Source organism: Sinocyclocheilus anshuiensis, unplaced genomic scaffold, assembly GCF_001515605.1.
Source record: "Sinocyclocheilus anshuiensis isolate Anshui unplaced genomic scaffold, SAMN03320099.WGS_v1.1 scaffold464, whole genome shotgun sequence".
Lineage (NCBI taxonomy): Eukaryota > Metazoa > Chordata > Actinopteri > Cypriniformes > Cyprinidae > Sinocyclocheilus > Sinocyclocheilus anshuiensis.
In genome coordinates, this window is record NW_015555731.1 from 773587 (window position 1) to 780100 (window position 6514).

General features: G+C 37.7%; 1 protein-coding gene across 1 annotated transcript in view; it reads right to left on the reverse strand.

The window, feature by feature from the left end:
• LOC107672936 (volume-regulated anion channel subunit LRRC8D) overlaps positions 1-697 on the reverse strand; it is a 10714-nt gene extending 10017 nt beyond the window's left edge. Inside the window, exon 1 of the mRNA XM_016466316.1 lies at positions 638-697. The gene's annotated coding sequence lies outside the window, so the exon portion shown is untranslated. The remainder of the gene's footprint in view (positions 1-637) is intronic.
• Positions 698-6514: the final 5817 nt, after the last annotated feature.

The following is a 6514-nucleotide window of genomic DNA, read 5'->3' on the forward strand; positions in this document are numbered from 1 at the left end:
CATCACTAGTTGGCGTGCTATTCTGTGAGAAGTGCCCATACAAGGAGTTCCACCCTTCATGACGTCATGAAGAGCCATGTTAAAAAAAAACTTTTCGAAACTTGTACAAACCTGGAAGGAGTGTATTTGGCACAGAAATACTCCATTCTACATCCAAATTGTTTTTTGAAACTTTGGCCATGTTTAGCATGAGAATCAAACTCTTTAACAGTGTAAATAGCTCAGCATGCAAGAAATAGCATTAGACCCCCCTTTAATAAAGTAATTGCACTCTTAATTTGAGGAATCATTCATGTATGAGCAATAATATCAGCAATATCTAACTTACCAAACACCCCTTAAAAACCAGATATTTGCTATAAGAAGTGTTACTACAATTACTAATCAAATGGAATGGAATGTCACTTAAAACATAATGAATGGTTTTATATAATGACACTCCCAAGTTATGTTTAGTTTAGAAGTTTGCTGCATCCTTTTATAATATACGTTCTATTAATGCATTTAAAATGAGTTTTGATTCGACACACTAAACTGAGATTATGTGACAGTCAGCTAAGCTCATAAATCACATTTGACTAGAAACCCAAATACTGCAGACGGTCTACATGCAAAAATAAAAGTGAAATGTACTTACAGTGATGTATTGTAACTCTCAACTCTAAAGCTGAACCTTCATGCTTTAAACCCCTGGTTTTCTTGCATTCGAGTCCGGCGCAAGCCGGTTTGTTCAACAATACGTGTCCAACTTCTCTAACTTTGACACAGTGGGGCCCCAGAAGCTGCGTTGAAGTTTCCATGACAACCTGCACACAATAGCCGCATTCACATCATGAAACGCCAGTGAGTTGCTGGATTTGTAAGAAATACACAGAAATAAACATTATGAAACTTATATGTAAATGTCAGGTTTTATATATTCACTCAGTTTGTCAGATCTTTGAGAAAGATCATTGTCCTCTCAGTGCAATGCATCACATGTGATCAGCAGGTGGCACTAATTAGTCACATTAAATGATGAAGTGTGTGTTGGACTTTATATTTTAGTGCTTGAAAATCTGATTTAGTGTCATTGTATGATTTAGAGACTTTTGTATGGAAACTAAAATTATGTCCTGAATGATGTTTATGTCAAATAAGTTTAGAATCAGAATCAGAAAGAACTTTATTGCCAAGTATGTTTGCACGTAAAAAGGAATTTGTTTTATTGTCACAAGCTTCCAGTACACAGAGACAACAACAACACACAGATGATAAAAATAAGATGTGAATAACATACACATACATAAATATAAATAAACCACAAAAAAAATTATAAATTGTATGTACAGGTGTGCTATAGATAGAATAGGGATAGAATAAAAACAAAATAAGTTGTAGGGATGTACTAGGATGTAGGTGAAAAATACGCCTTGGGAAAGAAACTGTTCTTGTGCCTGGCTGTCCTGGTATTCGGTGCTCTGTAGCGCCGACCAGATGGCAAAAGTTCAAAAAGGAGATGGCTTGGATGTGATGGATCCAGAGTGATTTTCTGAGCCCTTTTCCTCACTTTTGATGTATACAGTTCTTGGAGGGTTGGCAGGGGAGCACCAACAATCCTTTCAGCAGTCCAAACCGTTCTCTGTAGTCTTCTGATGTCTGATTTTGTAGCTGAAACAAACCAGACAGTTATTAATGTGCACAGGACAGACTCAATGACGGCAGAGTAGATTTCAATTTCAGCAGCTCCTGTGGCAGGTTGAATTTTCTCAGCTGGCGAAGGAAGTACAACCTTTGTTGGGCCTTTTTAACAGTGGAGTCAATGTGAGTGTCACACTTCAGGTCCTGAGAGATGGTGGTTCCCAGGAATCTGAATGACACTGTCATTACAGTGCTGTTCATGATGGTGAGTGGGGGGAGAGCAGGGGGGTTTCTCCTGAAGTCCACGATCATCTCCACAGTTTTGAGTGTGTTGAGCTCCAGGTTGTTGTGACTGCACCAGACAGCCAGCTCTTTAACCTCCTTTCTGTAAGCAGACTCGTCTCCGTCCTGGATGAGACCGATGACTGTAGTGTCGTCTGCAAACTTCAGGAGCTTGACAGAGGGGTTATTAGATGTGCCGTCGTTGGTGTAGTGGTGTAGCAGTGGGGAGAGGACGCAACCCTGAGGGGCGCCAGTGCTGGTGGTGCGGTTGTTGGATGTGAATTTACCAATTCTCACTAGCTGTTGCCTATCTGTCAGAAAGCTGGTGATCCATTGACAGATAGAGCTAGGGACAGAGAGCTGGGTTAGGGGGTTTCTCCTGAAGTCCACGATCATCTCCACAGTTTTGAGTGTGTTGAGCTCCAGGTTGTTGTGACTGCACCAGACAGCCAGCTCTTTAACCTCCTTTCTGTAAGCAGACTCGTCTCCGTCCTGGATGAGACCGATGACTGTAGTGTCGTCTGCAAACTTCAGGAGCTTGACAGAGGGGTTATTAGATGTGCCGTCGTTGGTGTAGTGGTGTAGCAGTGGGGAGAGGACGCAACCCTGAGGGGCGCCAGTGCTGGTGGTGTGCCTGTTTGACATGAATTTCCCCAGTCTCACTAGCTGTTGCCTATCTGTCAGAAAGCTGGTGATCCACTGACAGATATAGCTAGAAACCGAGAGCTGGGTTAGTTTGGCCTGGATTTACTTGAAGTTGCGCTTATGATCAGAGTAAAGTGTTGCATTTTGATTATTTTAATACTTTTGTTTGTTTGTTTTAAATGTCACTTTCTAAATGAACCTGCCACTTACACACATGAGACTTACAAATATCACTGAGTGGTTCTTAGTGTGTTCTGGGTGTTGTATTTTGATTGTCTTAATATATTTTTTCTGTTAAAATTATGGATTTATGTGTAATTTCAATCACAAGGTCACTTTTTGAAAGCACGGTGTCATGTCAGAATGCAGTTATCGAGGTTCAAGTTTCTAGAAGTTACTTGAAAAGTGAAAAAAAAAAGAGTTCACAGTGTGAAAACAATGTTAGTTGTGTAGGAAACCCCCGTTTATCATCATGTCACACATTTTTAGTTCCCTCACACTGGGGATTTACAACAAGCCCACACATCAGATTGAGACACATGCTGAAAGATTTGTGAAAACTAAATGTATTTTTAGCAAATATTTTCATAAATAGTGATTCATGTTCTATTTGAACCAAACTGAGCTGGATGATGACATCACTGAATTCAGCGATGAACTGCCTTTAACTGAAAATTGAGTGTTTACTATTTTACTTTTGCATTATTGACACACTATTTTCCTATTTAATACTGTAAAGCTGCTTTGACACAATCTGTATTGTTAAAATATATATACATACATACAAATAGATAGATAAGTTATTTTACTACATCAAGTTAAACTATTAATTTCAGTTACCATTTTTTAAGGTTTTAATTTTCGATTTAGTTTTATTTACCTTTGATAACCCTGCATCTAAGCAAACGCTGTTTAGTATTTGAATATTAAGTTTTGTGTCTCTCATAATCGTTTAGCACAGATTCATGAGGACTGAATTTTATGATAAGTTACGCACATTAATGTTCTGTTGTTTATACATGTTTCTGTGAGAATTAGTGCTCATTTTGAGCCCCACATGTTCATGCGACAGAAAAAGCGTCCATCTCTATCTCTCTCGGACGTGTGGTTTCACACCTTTTGACTCAATCTTGCCCACTGAAAGTGCAGGGTGTGTTTGTGTGAATCGACACACGCCCTCCTCCAGTCCTGCTCCTGCTGGGGCTTTTAGAAGAAGCTCCTCTATAAATAGTGCAGGCCCGCGGTTTTCAGCTCAAACCCGGCCTGAGATTCACACCAATCCTCTATGTTTTTTTAATATATCAATATATCAATATAAGTTATTTATTGATTTCTTTAAGAAACAATTCAGAATTTTGCTTCTACATTGAGATGAATGTTAAATGATTTTTGGCCTTGATGGTTCAAAGAACATAAACTCACAATCACACAAATCAAACCTCACAATGAAAAAAAAATGGTGTAGGGTTTAGTTTGACAACATGTTTAGAAATAATTACACAGAAATCTAATTAACAGATTGAATTTAAAGTTAAAAAAAAGACTGAAATGGCATTTTCTTGCAAAAGATACTCCAATAACCTTGGTTTTATTTACAACTTTAAAAACATTTTTAAAATGGATTCATGAAACATGAGCAGAACACATTTCTATGTAAATTGTTTGCAAACCTTTGTTTAAATTGCTCATTCTGCTCATGATTTCATGTCTCATTAATGAGGTTCATTGAGTGCAATACCATTAACTGGTTTTCAAATGTTACTGTTTTCATTCATTTGCCTGACATTTTGTGCACATTTTTTAATAAGAACATTTTTGATTAAAACAATTTGATTTTGAACACTAGAAATATCTTTCTGACTCTATTTTTATTGTACATATATATTTTTATTTTATTTTACATATTTATATATGTACACTCTAAAAAATGCTGGGTTAAAAAGGGACAACCCCAGCTATTGGGTTGTTTTGACCCAGCGGTTGGGTTGTTTTGAACCCAACCGCTGGGTCAAAACAAACCAATAGCTGGGTTTGTCCCTTTTTAACCCATCGCTGGGTTATATTTAACCCAGCATTTTTTAGAGTGTATACTTTGTAATTCTATATATGTGTGTGTGTATATATATATATATATACACTGAACAAAATTATAAACGCAACACTTTTGTTTTTGCCCCCATTTTTCATGAGCTGAACTCAAAGATCTAAGACTTTTTCTATGTACACAAAAGGCCTATTTCTCTCAAATATTGTTCACAAATCTGTCTAAATCTGTGTTAGTGAGCACTTCTCCTTTGCCGAGATAATCCATCCACCTCACAGGTGTGGCATATCAAGATGCTGATTAGACAGCATGATTATTGCACAGGTGTGCCTTAGGCTGGCCACAATAAAAGGCCACTCTAACTCTCACACTCAGTTTTACTGTATTGGGGGGTCCGGGGGGGTCAGAAAACCAGTCAGTATCTGGTGTGACCACCATTTGCCTCACGCAGTGCAACACATCTCCTTCGCATAGAGTTGATCAGATTGTTGATTGTGGCCTGTGGAATGTTGCTGGATATTGGCAGGAACTGGAACACGCTGTCAAACCCTGATCCATTGTTCATGATTCAGTCCACTGCCCTCTAGTCGTCATACTGTGAAAACTCATCTTCTCTTGAGACAAACCTGTAAAATAAATACTATGCGATGATTAAAGTAAAGTCAGTATTTTAGTTTTAACTTAATATAATGAGGAAAAACACTCAAGATCAAGAATATGGTATCAACTGAGTTATTATAATGAAGATCTCTTAATTTACATACGTAAGTATACATTTTGTGTCATAATATAGCACAGTGCATTAATTCAGCATTGTGCTTCAGAATCAGTGTCATGTATCTTAAATAGCCATGTGTTATGGGATCAAACCATCATGTTTACATCAACTAATTCTCCTGCAATATGATCCCTGTGTCTACAGTACATGAGAAACTGAATGGAGAGAGCATCCCTGTCTTAACATAGCCTGTGATACTTCTGTGCTCCTTTTCTATTCTAAGAGCCTGTTGGTATAATAAGATGGAAAATTGCTAAGTGATTAGAGAGTATATGGGGGTGCTTCAGAAATGCATAGCTTTCTATAACAGCTCAGCTCTGCATCCTCACACGCTACTGGCGTCTTAACAAATACGGTGAGTTTTGGCTGGGATCCCATTTGCTGTTTTCAAAGATCCACAGCCATATACAAGGGTCTGAAAATAACCAAGGCCATGTTTGTCTCTATCTAAATGCTTATTAGGCGTGTCTCCCCTCCTTGGATAACAACAGAATAAAATGAATGACCATTTTTTAATTACCAAGCAACAACTTAAATGACGCATGTTAAGTTTTAATTAATTAATATAAACAATAATAAGAATAAGAATAATAATAACAATAATATTCATTATAATGAATATATAAAAATTAATATAGCCATTTCAGAAGATTCAATTTCAGAAACTCTTATATATAATTAATAAATAGTTTGTATTTATTTCTTATTCAGTTATTTAGATTTCTTTTTTTCTTCCATCATGCTAAAGAGTTTATCCACATCTCATATCTAATGCAGCACTAGAACATTCTAGCAGCCTCCAGGATATGCAAATGATTACTTTGTATTTCATTCCATCTCAACACTTGAACCAGGAGTGATGAGCAGGCCTCTTTATTGACGTGTGTTCGTGACTTCAGCAATTCCAAGGAACTATAATAGGTATTCTTTTACAGTACGGGCTGCTTGGAGACCCTCACTGTGAGTTACAGCCACTTTCCAAGGCTGTGTGCTGCTTTGTTTAGCTTTACCCCTTATAATCTGTCTGAGATGGCTTTAAGGGATAGGCAGGTGGCACTGAATCGAACCCCTAAAGGAGTTGTGGCCCCCCCTCAGAGAGGTCCCAAGAAAACTTCGCACCTCTTCAGGAAGGGCTATAAATAGGG